Below are 18,482 nucleotides of genomic sequence, written 5' to 3'. Positions count from 1 at the left end.
CTGCATGTGATTGATGCCAGCAAGGATGTCGCAACCCCTACGGCTGTCATGTCCTTAGACGCAATGAAGGCCTTTGACAGATTGGAGTGGTCATATTTGTGGGCAGTCCTTAGAAGGATGGGATTGGGTGAGGGGTTTATTCACATGATCAAAGTTCTCTACACAGGTCCTTCGGCCATGATCTTAACAGGGAAACTCTGCTCACCACTCTTCGCTGTCTCGCGCTCTTCTAGACAGGGTTGTCCTCTTAGTCCCGGACTCTTTGCTTTATCACTCGAACCTCTAGCTCAGTACATGAGACAATCCCGGATTATATCTCCTGTGTCAATTAAGGACACACATCACCATATCAGTTTATACGCGGATGATATACTTCTATTTAGGCAGAACCCCGCCGTCTCTCTACCCCATCTTCTCCAAGTAATAGATGACTTTGGCAGTCTGTCTGGATTTAAGATCAACTGGCCAAAATCAGCCTTCCTTCCACTCAACGAGACTGCGAAGGCAACCGTTCTCCCAGCAAACATACTCATGGTAGAGCACTTTAAATGTCATGGGATTGAAATATTCCCAACTATTAACCAGACAGTAAAGTATAACTACTCCAGCTTGGGTGACAGGATTACGAATGATTTTAACAGGTGGTCCAAATTGAAAAACTCATTACAGGCCTGTGCCTCAATAATCAAGATGAATGTTTTACCCAGAATTAATTTTATCAGCTCCATGCTTCCGTTATCTCCCCCTGTTGGTTACTGGCAAAAACGGCACTCTGCTGCATATAAATTCGTCTGGAACAACAAACGCCCATGCTTAAAGAGATCCACTGCACAGAGGAGTAAACTTGACGGGGTTTAGCATTTTCAGACTTCAAGTATTATTTTCAAGCTTACTCTTTGAGACCTCTCATCACTTGGTTTGACGCTCAGGCAGCCGTGTCCTGGTGACCATTGGAGGAGAAGATGGTGTCCCCACATAGACTTCAAGATATCGTGTATACCAACATTTCAATTAAGCAATGCAAGTTACGATTTGGCCCTCTGATCACACATGTGATCCAGATTTGGCGTGACACACAGAAAGCACGTACTAACCGCCATAAATGGCACACGCATTCCCCGCCTATTCAATAACAACTTACTCCTTATTGGGCAACGACCCGTTAGATACCCTAGATGGAAAGGGAAAGGCATCCATACATTGGGGGATATCTTTGATGACTCTGGTCTCCGATCTTTCCAGGATCTATCCATCTGATATGATCTCCCCGGAAACTCCTTTTTCTTTTATTTACAAATGAGAGCCATTACCATGGGACGCTCCACTAGAGCGACACCGGTTTCACAAATTATTTTATGACAGGGAGACATCGAGAGGCTTCGTCTCTGACTTTTATCGGCACTTACTTATGTCCTTGTGAGGAGGCGGCCAAGCGAAGGAAAAATGCAGTCCGAGTCAGGTTGCCATCACCCAGTGGTTGGTTTTTTATTCTATTTGTTCTTTTGCTCCCCAGTGGGAAAAAACGGGAAAAAACATATTTTAACATAAATACAAAAATAATACAAAATGATTAAACTTTCTTTTAACAAATATAAACAACTAGGCCCTTGGCTAAGGGACCTAGGTCTTAGTCCGGCTGTGTCTCGCTTCCAAGCCTGTCACTACTTCTCCCCGAGAGGAGCCTCCATCCCTGGCTTTATGCTGGAAGCTCCTCCTACAGGGACAAACCAAAAACAAACAATCAATTAATCAATACAGACATAAATTTACACATCCAATAACTCTGGACAACATGGATACATTACTCCATCATGTTCTATCATCACCAAACACTAAACAGTGTTTAGGGCGCTTCATAAACCTATTCCCCTCTCGTTATGAAAATCCCCCCCCCCTGTACTCTACCACACTTGGTTCCTTCCGAATCTCCCCTCCAGAAAAGGCCCTGGCCTCTCCCAGTTCTCGTTGGGCAGCCAGAGATCCTACAAGGAACCAAGTGGGAGCACAGACAAACGGTATTTATCAACAAATGCATGTACTTTAATTCTACATAACATGTTATGCTTTAAACCAATGTGTCTGTATTACAAAACAACATAACAAAACAAACTAGGCCGAAGGCCTAAACTAAATGTTTGGCCGCATGACCACATGTGGGAACAGGTCAAACCACTTAAGGCCCATGTGCATCCCTACTTACAGGGCATGGGATAGCCCCATGACATTACCCCCCCCTTCTGGAGTAGACACTTGTGGCGTTCTGGAGAGGTAGTCTGCTGTACAGTTCTCCTTCCCTTTCCTATACAGTACCTCGAAGTCGAAAGGTTGCATGGCAAGGAACCATCTCGTGATTCTGGAGTTGGTGTCCCTCATGCTCCCCAGCCAAGACAGTGCCCGATGGTCAGTCTCCAGGCTGAATATCCTGCCCAACAGGTAGTATCGGAGAGAGTCCAGTGCCCACTTGATGGCAAGGCACTCCTTTTCCACGATGGAATACCTGACTTTGTGAGAGTTGAGCTTCCTGCTGATGTAAGCAATGGGCTGGAGATTACCCGGTTTCCCTTGCAACAAGGCGGCTCCAATACCCAGATCCGATGCATCCGTTTGGACTGTGAATGGCTGCTCAAAGTTAGGACTCTTAAGCAGGGGCTCACCGCACAACGAGGTCTTCAAACCCTGGAAGGCCTCCTCACACCCGTCCGTCCACCGCACTTTGTTGGGCTCGTTCTTCCTCGTGAGGTTCGTGAGAGGCACAGCAACAGTTGAGAAGTCAGGTATAAACCGCCTGTACCAGCCAACCAAACCCAGGAAGGACTTGACCTGAGTCTTGGTCGTGGGGCTCTGAGCGGACTTGATAGCATCAACCTTCCCCACCTGCGGTCGGATCAGTCCCTTCCCCAACACAAAACCCAGGTACCTGGTCTCCTGCTTGGCCAGTGAGCACTTGTCAGGGCGGATGGTGAGGCCTGCTTTCCTGATCCTCTGCAAGACCTCCTCGAGATGACACAGGTGCTCCTCCCAGCTGTTGCTGTAGATCACTATATCATCCAGGTAAGCAGCGGCAAAGGCCTCTGTGCCCGACAGGACCTTGTCCATCATTCTCTGGAATGTCGCCGGCGCTCCATGAAGGCCGAAAGGAAGGACTGTGAACTGGAAATGACCAAAGGGGGTTCGGAAAGCTGTGATCTCTCTGCTCCCTGCTGTAAGGGGAACCTGCCAGTACCCTTTGCAGAGATCAAGAGTGCTAATGAAGCTGGCGCCTCCTAGCCTCTCCACCAGATCATCGATCCTGGGCATGGGGTACAAATCAAATTTACTCACCCCATTGATCTTCCGAAAGTCCAAACAAAACCTCAGGGTGCCATCCTTCTTTGGGACCAAGATGACTGGGCTGCTCCACTCACTGGAGGAGGGCTCAATCACCCCCAGTTCCCTCATCATTTCCAACTCCTTCCTCAGCACCGGTAACAGACGTTCTGGCACCCTGATGTCTATGTCAGAGGAGAAAGGTTGACAGTTGTATCCGAATATAGATACCTTGGGATAAAAATGGACTCCAATCTTACATTTAAAAAACAAATCAAATCGGTAGTAAACAATGCAAAGTTTCACTTATCAAACTTCCGTCACATCAGAAACTCTCTGTCAACAAAAGCAGCAGCACTGTATTTTAATGCCATTATTATGTCACACTTAACATACTGTCTGATTAGCTGGACACAAGCCTCCTGTACAACATTACGATCTGTACAGGTAGTTTACCATCAGGCTGTGAAAGTTCTGGACAGGAAAACAAACAGCCACCACCATTGTTATAGCATAGCAAACCAGAACCTACTGAGCTGGGACAATCTTGTCAAATTCAAAGATGCCTGCCTTACCTATAAAATCCTACATGGCTTGGCTCCTCCCCCCCTCTGTACTTTCATAAAACAGAAAGCATCTGCTGATAGATATACCAGGTCTGTAGTCAGAGGGGACTGTGTAGTCCCAAACAGGAGGTCTGCTTTTAGTCAGACAGCCTTTTCCGTGAGAGCAGCCCACACCTGGAACAGTCTGCCAACACGGCTCAGGGAGTATCAAAGTTACATCTCATTTAAAACCAGTGATGCCGGTAACGCGTTACTAAGTAACGCGTTATTGTAATCTGATTACTTTCCCCCGAAAATAGTAATCTAACGCGTTAATCTTTAAAAGCCAGTAATCTGATTGCAGTTACTTGTCCAAGTGGCTGTGCATTACTATTTCGTTACTATCTCATCATAAATTCATAATGCAGGCGGAATGCAGTATTTTATTTCGTTTTCGACAGTCAAAAATACATTTTTGAGCTGTTTTTCTTATTTGGGAGTGACGTGGTGTGGCAGTGAAAGGGTTACACAAGAATGTGTCCTCGCGGCGTGACTGGACTCTCTGTCTGTGAGTGACTCTGCTTTGGCCCAATCACATTCCCCATCCACAGTCTGCGAATCAGAGGCAGAGTAGGGCGGGTCTTCACAGCACGTCATGTGACATATGCGCCAATCGTCTGACAGCAGGGCTCCGTTGCATTCGTCTGAGAATTCCACCCCAAAACGCTTGTCTAAACGAAGTGAAACCGCAAGAAGACTAGAGAGACATTTATAAAAACAATTTAATAGTTACAGTTGATATAATTGAATAGTTCAGCCTGCATTTGTTAGATGTGAATGGATACACTGGTTTTGTAAAACCACTGGCTGGCTGCTCTAATGCTCTCCCACAGTTCTCCAGGTGGGAGAACACGAGTGACAGAGAGAGGGGAGAGAGACACACACACACACACACACACACACACACACACACACACACACACACACACACACACACACACACACACACAAGCACAAGCACACGCACACACGCGCACACACACACACACATACACACAGAGAGGGAGAGAGAAGGGATTATATTATAATAATAATAATAATAATAATAATAATAATTATTATTATTATTATTATTATTATTATTATTATTATTATTATTATTATTATTATTATTATTATTATTATTATTATTATTATTATTATTATTATTATTATTATTATTATTATTATTATTATTATTATTATTATTATTATTATTATTATTATTATTATTATTATTATTATTATTATATTAGAGATGTAGGCTGTCTGGGTGGGGTTGGAGAGAAAGAGGCATGGGGTGAGAGAGAGAGAGAGAGAGAGGGGTGAGAGAGAGAGAGAGAGAGAGAGAGAGAGAGAGAGAGAGAGAGAGAGAGAGAGAGAGAGAGAGAGAGAGAGAGAGAGAGAGAGAGAGAAAAGCTCTTATTTGCCAGATTTACAGTTAATTTACATGTTAAAGAGAGACTGCTTGTATGTTTATAGAGAGACATTTATAAAAACAATTTAATAGTTACAGTTGATATAATTGAATAGTTCAGCCTGCATTTGTTAGATGTGAATGGATACACTGGTTTTGTACAACCACTGGCTGGCTGCTCTAATGCTGTGAGCATCATAGACTGTTGCTTTACCATACTTGATGGTACAGAAGCTGAAGCACTAGTTTAACAATTTACGTTATGTGCAGAGAAACAAGTTAAAAACAATTTATGCACTTTCAATAAAGCGTTTAAAAAAAACTGTTGGGGGAACGACGACGACTTCGTAACCTAGTTACTTTCAAAGTAACTAAGTTACTCTGATAATCAAGTAATCAGTAAAGTAACTTGGATTACTTTTTAAAGGAGTAATCAGTAATCAGTAATCGGATTACTTTTACAAGTAATCTGTGGCATCACTGTTTAAAACTAACTTAAAATCATGGTTGAGAGATGGTCAAGTGTGCGACCATTTTAACTGAGGGGTTGTATTTTAATGTATGTATTTTAGTGTATTGTAACCTATACTGATTCCTACTGTGTTTTAATTATTGTACTATGTTTTTTAACTGAGGGGTTGTATTTTAATGTATTTATTTGTATGTATTTTAGTGTATTGTAACCTATATTGATTCCTACTGTGTTTTAATTATTGTACTATGTTTTAAATATTGTTGTGCTCATGTCACCTGCCCCAGAGACTACAGTTGAAAATTAGCCAACTTGGCTAAACTGGCATATTTACAGTCAAATGTTCCTTAATATGCACTGTCTCTGTATTTTAAACCAATAAATACAATACAAATACCCTATAGACTGGCTGACGAAGGGGCTTAGTCTCCTTCAAAGTGATGTGGTGGTGCACCATGTCCGTGCGCCCCGGAGTCTCCATGAAGAGATGGAGGGGCAAGATCCGAAGGAGCTCTTCTCTCCTTCCTGCTGAAAGGTGGTCCATGTCCAGCTTCTTCCCCTCCTCCCGACCGGGTAGGTACTGCTCCATGGGTTCCTCCTCTTCCTCCACTGCCTGGATGAAGAGCGAGTGCGGTACAGGTGTCACAGAGACTGGGCGGGGGTGCCATTTCTTGAGCATGTTTATATGGAAAATCTGAAGTGGCTGCCTCCTCTCTGGCATGTGGATCTTATACGTTACCGGCCCCATCTTCTGCTTGACCCGGTATGGGCCCTGCCACCTTGCCAACAGTTTGTGCTCTGACGTTGGCAAAAGCAACAAGACTTCCTCCCCAGGTTCCAAGCTCCGCTGTCTTGCCGACCGGTCATACCACTCCTTCTGCTTGGCTTGGGACTTCAGAAGGTTTTCACGTGCCATTGTGGTGGTCCTCATGAGCGTCTCTCGCATTTTCAGGACAAAAGAGATGACGTTCATGTTCTGTGGTTTGTCCAACTCCTCCCAGATTTCTCGCAGCACGTCCAATGGACCTCTGACCTGGTGGGCATAAAGCAGCTCGAAAGGTGAAAACCCAGTTGAGGCCTGGGGAACCTCACGGTAGGCAAACAACAGAAACGGCAGCCATTTATCCCAGTCCTTCCCTGACTCAGAAACAAACTTTTTCAGCATACGTTTCAGGGTCTGATTGAAACGCTCAACAAGGCCATCAGTCTGAGGGTGGTAGGGAGTGGTCCTTACTCTCTTGATACCTAACAGCTGATAGACCTGTTTGAGTGTGCGACTCATGAAATTGGTCCCTTGGTCCGTAAGTACCTCCCTCGCGATCCCTACCCTAGAAAAAAACTGCAGCATAGCTGTAGCTACTTGCTTGGCTGTCACTTCTCTCAATGGAAAGGCCTCTGGATATCTGGTGGCATAGTCACAAATGACAAGGATAAACCGGTTGCCTGCCTGGCTTCTCTCTAATGGACCAACAATATCCACCCCTATCCGCTCAAAAGGGGTGCCTATCACAGGGAGTGGCATAAGGGGTACAGGGGCTGTAGCTTTCCCTGCTGTAAGCTGGCACTCTGGACATGTCTTGCAGTAATATTTGACCTGGCTATACATCCCTGGCCAGAAAAACCTTTTTGAAATCCTCTGGAAGGTTTTCTCAAAAGCTAGGTGACCCGCCCAAGGAATAGTATGGCCTAGCCTCAGCACTTCCTCCCTGCATGCCTTTGGCAGTATGAGCTGCCTGTCATATTCACTCTGTTTATAAAGCAACCCATTGTCGAGCAGAAACCGCTTGCTAAGGGGACTAGAACTGGATTCCTTCTCTGCCTCTTTGAAACAGTCTATTAGAGTGGGGTCCCCTCTCTGTTGTCTGGCAAGATCCCCAGAAAAAACCTCCTTTACCGACAGCCCTGGAAACTCCATATCCTGATCTGGCTGGTCAGCTGACTGCAACACAATTCATCTGACTTGCTCCCTGCGTTTCTCACATCTCTCCTCTTGTGTGACTCCTGGCACTCCACCTACCTCTACCCCAAAAAATGGCATCAGCTGCACTGTGTCCGCATTGGTAGCTGGTGAATCGGAGTCTGGCCTGATAGTGGTGGGTATTTCTGTGTCAGTTGTGTCTGGCTGAATCAGTGGTTGTGTCACAGAGACTGGTGTATTAGTGTGCTCTCTCGCCTTGGACCTAGTAACTACCCCACATAATCTCCCTTTACTCTCATGAATGAGGTCTAGCAAAATAGGCAGATCTGTCCCCAGCAAAATAGGGTAGGGCAGTTCGGGGGCCACTCCAACCTTCACCAGATATGCCTGGTTGTTTACCTCAACATATACCTCCGCTATGGGGACTTCTGATTCATGCCCATGGACACAGACAATTTTAACTCTTTCCTCACTCCACAACTCCCTGGGGACATACTTGGCCTGTACCAGAGACTGTGTGCAACCTGTGTCTAATAAGGCTGACAGGGGCCTGCCATTCAACATGACAGACATGACTGGTGACTCAGAACTGTCCTTAGGGGAGGCGCCTAGAGCTGGCCTAGGTACATAGCAGAGACTTGCTATCTCTGGCTTTCTAACGGGACAAACTGGACTGATATGGCCTGCCTCACCACAGTTGTAACATACAACCTCTGACCTATTCCTGGCATATCCTCTTACAAATGGCTTTGGCCTAGTCTGGCTCGAACTGGGCTGGTTGCAACCGGGCTGCCTAGGAGAGTAACTACCTGAACCACCCATCCCAACACCCTCAGACTTACCTCTGGCCTGGTGTAGTGCGCCAGCGTAGCGGTGGCCCCTTGGACCTCCATGTGCCGTCACATATGTTTCCACAAGCTCTGCAGCCTCCGCCGCCGTTTCTGGGTTGCGCTCCCTCACCCAGGTCTTAACCTCTGGATACAACACCTTGATGTACTGCTCGAGGACCAGCTTCTCCATGATCTCCTCTTTGGTGGAGGTGCCATAACCCACCCATCTACAGAACAAGTCCTTGAGGCGGGTGTAGAGCTCATGGGGGGCCTCATCTGGTGGTGTGTCGTCGGAGCGGAACCATTGGTAATAAGTGTCACTGTTTATCTCATACTTCCTCAAAACTGCTGCTTTCAAAATGTCATAGTCTCTGGTATGAGCTGGGTCCATAGCTACAAAGGCACACCTGGCCTTACCAGTCAGCAGAGGAATGAGGCGGACAGCCCACTCTTGTCGTGGCCAGCCATACACTGCTGCCAGTCTCTCGAAAGTGGTCAAAAAATGTTCAACGTCATCAGATTCCTCTAACCTCACCATCCTGGGTTCTCCACCTGGGACCCCACTGGCTCGTCCCGTTGGTGGACCAGACCTGGTTGCCTCCAGGTCCAACTGAAGCTCGGTGACCTTGTCGCTGATAGCACTGAACTCCCGTTCTTTTATTTCTGCTTCTTTATCCTGCCTTTTATCCCGATCCATCTGGTACTGCATATGCATCTCAAACATCCGTGCCAACCTGGCGAAGCTGGCCTCCGGACCTGCAGTGGGGCCACTTTCCGATTGAAAGCCATCCTCGAAGGCTCCCCCTGTGGCACCCTCCTCTGCAGGCTCTTGCTGTTGCTGTTGCTTTTTGGGAGGCATCCCTGAAGCTTGTAGTCCTCTTTACTTCTGACACCAATTGTGAGGAGGCGGCCAAGCGAAGGAAAAATGCAGTCCGAGTCAGGTTGCCATCACCCAGTGGTTGGTTTTTTATTCTATTTGTTCTTTTGCTCCCCAGTGGGAAAAAACGGGAAAAAACATATTTTAACATAAATACAAAAATAATACAAAATGATTAAACTTTCTTTTAACAAATATAAACAACTAGGCCCTTGGCTAAGGGACCTAGGTCTTAGTACGGCTGTGTCTCGCTTCCAAGCCTGTCACTACTTCTCCCCGAGAGGAGCCTCCATCCCTGGCTTTATGCTGGAAGCTCCTCCTACAGGGACAAACCAAAAACAAACAATCAATTAATCAATACAGACATCAATTTACACATCCAATAACTCTGGACAACATGGATACATTACTCCATCATGTTCTATCATCACCAAACACTAAACAGTGTTTAGGGCGCTTCATAAACCTATTCCCCTCTCGTTATGAAAACCCCCCCCCCTGTACTCTACCACACTTGGTTCCTTCCGAATCTCCCCTCCAGAAAAGGCCCTGGCCTCTCCCAGTTCTGGTTGGGCAGCCAGAGATCCTACAAGGAACCAAGTGGGAGCACAGACAAACGGTATTTATCAACAAATGCATGTACTTTAATTCTACATAACATGTTATGCTTTAAACCAATGTGTCTGTATTACAAAACAACATAACAAAACAAACTAGGCCGAAGGCCTAAACTAAATGTTTGGCCGCATGACCACATGTGGGAACAGGTCAAACCACTTAAGGCCCATGTGCATCCCTACTTACAGGGCATGGGATAGCCCCATGACAGTCCTCATATAAGGACCTACCCCTAGATACGATTTGGAGAAAGGATATCCCTGAGTTGGATATAGATTTTGATTGGGATGCAGTCTGGGAAAATATTAGGCTATCATCACGCAACCCAGATCACCAACAGATTCATCTAAATTTTGTTCATAGGACTTATTTGACCCCCAGGCGATTGAACCTAATGGGTCTCAGACCTGACTCTCGATGTACCTTGTGTCCAAACGGTGCCATTGGAACATATATGCATATGTACTGGGAGTGCCCTCCTGTTGAGATCTTCTGGGAAAATGTTACCTCTCAGCTATCAGAGATTTTCTCTTTGACCATACCGACCTTGCCTTCTGTATTATTGTTAAATGATGTTTCTCAATTGCCGACCTCTGTACATGTAAAGAGACTCATTTTGGCTGGCCTTACGGCTGCCAAAAAGTTGATTGCCTCACGCTGGATACAACCAGATAAGTTATGTCCGAAGGTATGGATTCTCACCTATCTTGATGTTATTTATTTGGAGATTTCCACTGCACATGTCATAGGTGTTAATGAAGCCAATATCGCGGTCTGGTTGGCTGTGGTGAAAAAGCTAAAAGAACGCATATGACTTTGGAAATTGAGTACTGAATAAGGTATTATGTGAATGTCTCACGTTGGGGTCCTGGGGCGAGAGGGGGGGGAGAACGAGCGAATATTCATGTATGTTGGTGTTTTTTGGTGTTTTTTTGTTTTATTTATTATTTTTCATTCTTTGGTGTCCTATGTATATTTTCTGACCCCCTTCTGATCTGGGTCTGGTGGTCATGGGCTCGGACTGGGGGGGCCGTGGTTCGGGGTCTCTGCGGGTCGAGGCACTAAAGAGGCGTGGTGCTTTGGCTCGCAGGGGGGCCGGGCTGTGGGTTGTGGCTTGCGGCTGCCGGGCCTGGAGGTGGAGTGGGCTCGGGAAGCCCGTTTTATAGTAAATGTTTTATTTTCCTTATACTTTGTGACAACTTATTTTGACTGGTTATGTATGTAAATGTGTAATCTGTCTAATTTATTGTCTAATCATTGTTGTGTTAGTTTGGATGTCTTTTATGTATTATGGTTATTATTGTGTTGTGAGTTGTGTTGTTTCATGTTTGAAAAATGGAAAATAAAAAAGATTTGATCACAAAAAAAAGAAAAGATAGTATACATTTGACGTACAAACTGTACATTGGAGGAGGTTGGGTAGGTGGGGTGGGGGGGGACTGTACATTGTAGGTGGTTGGGTGGGTGGGGTGGGGGGGTTGGGTAGGAGGGGTGGGTGGGGGACACTGTACAACTGTACAAGCAAAACTGTACATTGGAATATTGACGAAACCATACTTGGTCATTTACTGTACATTGGAGGGGGTTGGGTTAGGACATTTACAGAGGCCAGTTTCGAATTGCAGTCTTAGAATACTGGAGTACCATGAATAATATCACAATATTAACCACAGCATAATGCGGATCTGACTGTCTATTCTTCTGATAGCAGGTGTTTAATCAAAGATCCCCGCTTTCTAGTGTTGCACAAGGACCAATAAGCATGGGTATGGGCGGGTTAATTTTCCATTGATGGGGATTTGATTGGCTGTTTACCTGCGGTTGCAGGATTAATAGCGTTAATGTTAGTTCGGCCAGATAAACAATTATAATATACTAATTAAAATGGTTCGACCTGTGAGATTTGTACTTTGTAGGTCTGCATTTTAAATGTAAGAAGTAAAAAGTATGTTTTTTTTCTCTGAAATGTAATGGAGTAAAAGTACAAAGTATACAAACCTAATAATACTTGAGTAAAGTACAAATCCCCCAAAACAGTACTTAAGTATTGTAACAAAGTACAATTACTCAAGTACTTTACACACCTGCTTTTATGATACACTTGACGGGTGTTTAGCTGGAGTTGAGGATGTAGAAGCAATTGTTATTGGAGACTGGAACACGGATATGCAATGAAAAGATGCACCCGTCTTCAAGTCATTCAGTAGGTTTTGTGATCTGCACGGCCTCAGCCAGCTAATCAACCAACCCACACGTGTATGTGAATCAACTCAGACTATCATTGACCTCATTCTGACCTCCGACAAGTCCAAGATCTCCAATAAAGGGGTTATAGCATGCGGTTTAAGCAATCATTATAGGATATTCTGTACCCGCAAAAAGCTAAAACAAAAGGCCGGCTGTCACAAAACAGTCACATCTAGAGACCTCAAAACCTACTCTAGCGAGGCCTTTAACCTAGAACTGGAGAGCCTGGACTGGTCAGAAGAGCTCAGTGGTACACTAGTTGAAGAAACATGGCTTGGTTTCAAAACCAAATTCTCAACAATACTAAACAACATGGCCCCCCTAAGAACCACCAGAGTAAAAAATCACGCTGAGCCGTGGATGCACACCGAAATATTGACCGCTATGAAAACCAGAGACAAAAAATGCTCTGAGTTTCATAAAAGTCAGTCAAAGCTGACCAAAAGCTCGAGCAGTGAACTCCAAGCCCACGTGACTGAACTCAAACTGCAAAGAAACAGACTAAGAAATGAAGTAAACTCCATGATCAAAACTGCAAAAAAGAATTTCATCAATGACAAAACTGAGGAAAAGAAAAATAAACCCTGTGAACTTTGGAAATTACTCAATAATCAACTAGGCTGCAGTAAAAAACTTAAAACCAGATTTTCAAACATAAACATAAAGACGGACAACACGCTCATCACAGACAAGCTGGATGTGGCCAATTACTTAAACATTTTCTTCCCAAACATAGCCACAACACTGGTAAATAAACTACCCACCCACTCAGGGCATTTTGGGGTAGAACACATCATAGCCTACTACAATAACCTAGGGGTCCGCAAAGACGATTTCAAACTAGAAATGGTAACAACAGCTAAGGTACTCAAAAAAATTAGCGCCCTCCAACCTAACAAGGCCACTGGCCATGACAATATCCTCTCCAAATTCCTCAGAGACTCAGCAGCCACCATCACCCCAGTCATCACCAGTGATGCCACAGATTACTTGTAAAAGTAATCCGATTACTGATTACTGATTACTCCTTTAAAAAGTAATCCAAGTTACTTTACTGATTACTTGATTATCAGAGTAACTTAGTTACTTTGAAAGTAACTAGGTTACGAAGTCGTTGTCGTTCCCCCAACAGTTTTTTTTAAACGCTTTATTGAAAGTGCATAAATTGTTTTTAACTTGTTTCTCTGCACATAACGTAAATTGTTAAACTAGTGCTTCAGCTTCTGTACCATCAAGTATGGTAAAGCAACAGTCTATGATGCTCACAGCATTAGAGCAGCCAGCCAGTGGTTGTACAAAACCAGTGTATCCATTCACATCTAACAAATGCAGGCTGAACTATTCAATTATATCAACTGTAACTATTAAATTGTTTTTTATAAATGTCTCTCTATAAACATACAAGCAGTCTCTCTTTAACATGTAAATTAACTGTAAATCTGGCAAATAAGAGCTTTTCTCTCTCTCTCTCTCTCTCTCTCTCTCTCTCTCTCTCTCTCTCTCTCTCCTCTCTCTCTCTCTCTCTCTCTCTCTCTCTCTCTCTCTCTCTCACCCCTCTCTCTCTCTCTCTCTCTCTCTCACCCCATGCCTCTTTCTCTCCAACCCCACCCAGACAGCCTACATCTCTAATATAATAATAATAATAATAATAATAATAATAATAATAATAATAATAATAATAATAATAATAATAATAATAATAATAATAATAATAATAATAATAATAATAATAATAATAATAATAATAATAATAATAATAATTATTATTATTATTATTATTATTATAATATAATCCCTTCTCTCCCTCTCTGTGTGTATGTGTGTGTGTGTGTGCGCGTGTGTGCGTGTGCTTGTGCTTGTGTGTGTGTGTGTGTGTGTGTGTGTGTGTGTGTGTGTGTGTGTGTGTGTGTGTGTGTGTCTCTCTCCCCTCTCTCTGTCACTCGTGTTCTCCCACCTGGAGAACTGTGGGAGAGCATTAGAGCAGCCAGCCAGTGGTTTTACAAAACCAGTGTATCCATTCACATCTAACAAATGCAGGCTGAACTATTCAATTATATCAACTGTAACTATTAAATTGTTTTTATAAATGTCTCTCTAGTCTTCTTGCGGTTTCACTTCGTTTAGACAAGCGTTTTGGGGTGGAATTCTCAGACGAATGCAACGGAGCCCTGCTGTCAGACGATTGGCGCATATGTCACATGACGTGCTGTGAAGACCCGCCCTACTCTGCCTCTGATTCGCAGACTGTGGATGGGGAATGTGATTGGGCCAAAGCAGAGTCACTCACAGACAGAGAGTCCAGTCACGCCGCGAGGACACATTCTTGTGTAACCCTTTCACTGCCACACCACGTCACTCCCAAATAAGAAAAACAGCTCAAAAATGTATTTTTGACTGTCGAAAACGAAATAAAATACTGCATTCCGCCTGCATTATGAATTTATGATGAGATAGTAACGAAATAGTAATGCACAGCCACTTGGACAAGTAACTGCAATCAGATTACTGGCTTTTAAAGATTAACGCGTTAGATTACTATTTTCGGGGGAAAGTAATCAGATTACAATAACGCGTTACTTAGTAACGCGTTACCGGCATCACTGGTCATCACACACATAATAAACCTCTCCATAAAACAGGGACATGTACCCAAGAATCTAGTTTGTGTACCGGATCTCCTCTCTGGTAAACAAGAATACCCTGAAGACTCTGGCAGGAGCACTCATTCAAGGGTACTACGACTATGCTTGCACCTCATGGTACCAAAGCACCTCAAAGGCGCTAAAAACTAAATTACAAACATCACGAAACAAACTGGTCAGACTACTGCTTGACCTTACTCCTAGAACCCACCTTACCCCTGCCCACTTTGACAACCTAGGATGGCTTAGAGTAGACGACAGAGTACAGCAACTTGCAATGGGCCTGGTCTACAAGATACACTACATTTACATTTACATTTAGTCATTTAGCTGACGCTTTTATCCAAAGCGACTTACAAGTTCTGTACGACAAGTCATCAGGAAGGGTACAACTCTATCAGCTGAGTAACAATGTTCATCAAAGTGTTGCGTGTTACAGTGTAGGCAGTGGCGGCTCGTGAATTCTTCACGGGGGGGGCGGAATTAATTAGTATCCCCCTCTATCTCTCCTTCTCTCTCTTTCTCTCTCTCTCTCACACACAGCGCGACGTGGAATCGATTCGTTACACAATCAGACCTAGTATGTGTAGTAGTATATACCAAGAATAACTTCAGTATGAGTACAGGGCTGTACACATATTTTGCATATTGTTAAACGAGCCAAGGCTAGCTATTATCGATATGAATTGAAAACGGGGGACCCTGATGTAAACAAGACAAACGTCTTTCTCTGGTCTGCATCCCCTTAACAATTGTGTGTATTGAGCCGTACTGTATTGTACCCATCCATTCTGCAATCTGTTAATAAAGTTTTCATTCATTCAAACATAGACGATATTGAACAAGCCATAATCCACGTATTTTCAATCCAAACGAAACTCCACTCCAGAGAGAGAGAGAGAGAGAGAGAGAGAGAGAGAGAGAGAGAGAGAGAGAGAGAGAGAGAGAGAGAGAGAGAGAGAGAGAGAGAGAGAGAGAGAGAGAGAGAGAGAGGGAGAGAGAGAGAGAGAGAGAGAGAGAGAGAGCGTTAGTTAGTTTAGCATTAGCTGAGTGGCTAACAGCGGCTAACGTTAGCTGAGTAGCTAAGAGAGAGAGAGAGAGAGAGAGAGAGAGAGAGAGAGAGAATTAACTCACTTTGTTTAATTGAAACGTGGTCCAGCCGGAGGGCTTGATAAAGTATATGTCCACTGACATTCAAGGGTACTACGACTATGCTTGCACCTCATGGTACCAAAGCACCTCAAAGGCACTAAAAAACAAATTACAAACATCTCAAAACAAGCTAGTCAGACTACTACTTGACCTGACTCCTAGAACCCACCTCACCCCTGCCCACTTTGACAACCTAGGATGGCTTAGAGTAGACGACAGAGTACAGCAACTTGCAATGGGCCTGGTCTACAAGATACACTACGCGACCAAGGTACCCATGTACATGTCAAAATACTTCCCAAAGGTCAGTGAATACCACGATCACAACACCAGAGGGAGCTCCACAAATCATGTAAAACCCAGATTTGGCTCAAACAAGGGACTAAACACGTTTCGCAATTATGCCACATCAATGTGGAACGCCCTACCTAAAGCTGTAAAGGAATGTGAATCACTACCCACCTTCAAAAACACTCTCAAAAAACACCTACGTGAGACTGCAATTCGAAACTGGCCCCTACAAATGTCCTAACCTAGTTGTACAGTAAATGACCAAGTAAGGCTTTGTCAGTATTCCAATGTACAGTGTAAAATGTGTGTGTGTCCCCTTCCCAACCCCCCCCCCCCCCCCCCCACCTCCAATGTACAGCCCTCACCCAACCCCCACCCCACCCAACCAACCTCCTCCAATGTACAATTTCTATGCCAAATGTATATACACTCCTTTTCTGGACACTTTTGTATCACAAACAGTACTGTATTTGCAAATCTGATATGTCATAAATGTATAGATGTAGCAGTACTGTCTATCTGTATGTCATGTATGTCATATATGTTATGATGAATTGAAAATGGGGGACCCTGATGTAAACAAGACGAAAGTCTTTCTCTGGTCTGCATCCCCTTAACAATTGTATGTATTGAGCTGTACTGTACTGTACCCATTCTGCAATCTGTTAATAAACTTTTCAATCAATCAATCAAAACTGTCCCCCAGACTGTTGTCGATGTATATCCACTCCACTGCCCACTGTCCAGACTCGAGACTGCATCACAACACACAGCATCGAACATCCTGCAAACTACCTATCATCCACTTTTAAGCAAAACCGAGAAATGCGGCTACGGAAAAGTACTGTCGTCGCCGCGTCGGCCAATCAGAGAGCGTCTCCGAGAAATGCGGCTACGGAAATTATAGACGCCTCTTGCTTAGACCGCTTCAAAACGCGCCCGTGTTCCATCATAATACATCATATTTCAACGCACAGCGCGTTACTCACTGATTGGCTGCGACGGATACAGCGATGAAACAGTGCACGGCGTGTAGGTTAGTTTATTAGGACAAGGGCATGATGACAGTAAGGTTAGTTAGGGTTAGATTATTATATTTTTTTTTTATTTTTTTTAATTATTTCACATAATGGTTGAAGAAGTGCGTCTTCAGTCGACGGCAAAATATTGGACGGGTTTCGGCTGTCCTAACTGGGGTGGGTAGTTCATTCCACCATTGTAGGGCAAGGACTGAGAATAGGCAACTTCTCTTTGATGACCCTCCCGGAGCTTGGATAGGAGTAGGTCTGAGGCGGCCAGAAGATGCAGAGCGTAGGGGTCTTGAGGGTGTGTAGTTAGAGACCATTGACCGGAGGTAGGTGGGAGCGGTTCCCACTACACGACTAAGGTACCCATGTACATGTCAAAATACTTCCCAAAGGTCAGTGAATACCAACACCAGAGGGAGCTCCACAAATCATGTTAAACCCAGATTCGGCTCAAACAAGGGACTAAATACGTTTCGCAATTATGCCACATCAATATGGAACGCCCTACCCACAGCTGTAAAGGAATGTGAATCACCCACTTTTAAAACCACTCTCAAGGAGCACCTATCGGGAGTCTGCAATTCGAAACTGGCCCCTGTAAATGTCCTAACTCAACCCCCTCCAATGTAAATGTCCTAACCCAATAATACACAAGACCCTCTTCTTGGGACCAAGTAAGGCTTCGTCGATAATCCAATGTACAGTTACCATTATGGGCAGGGGCACATACATTTAGTAATTTAGCTGACGCTTTTATCCAAAGCTACTTACAAGTTCTGTACGACAAGTCATCAGGAAGGGCCCAACTCTATCAGCTGAGTAACATTGCTCAACGTGTTACAGTGTAGGTTAGTATATTAGGACAAGTGCATGATGACAGTAAGGTTAGTTAGGGTTATATTTTTTAATAATCTTTTTTTTAAATAATTAAAACTGGGGTGGCACCTCAGGGGCACCTGAGATTTCAGCAGGGGCACGTGCCTGTGGTGCTCCAGTGGTAAAATCGCCCCTGAGAGAGAGAAAGAGAGAGAGAGAGAGAGAGAGAGAGAGAGAGAGAGAGAGAGAGAGAGAGAGAGAGAGAGAGAGAGAGAGAGAGAGAG

The sequence above is a fragment of the Notolepis coatsorum genome (genome assembly GCF_963971535.1).
Source record: "Notolepis coatsorum genome assembly, chromosome: 7".
Lineage (NCBI taxonomy): Eukaryota > Metazoa > Chordata > Actinopteri > Aulopiformes > Paralepididae > Notolepis > Notolepis coatsorum.
This window is presented reverse-complemented; position numbering follows the sequence as displayed.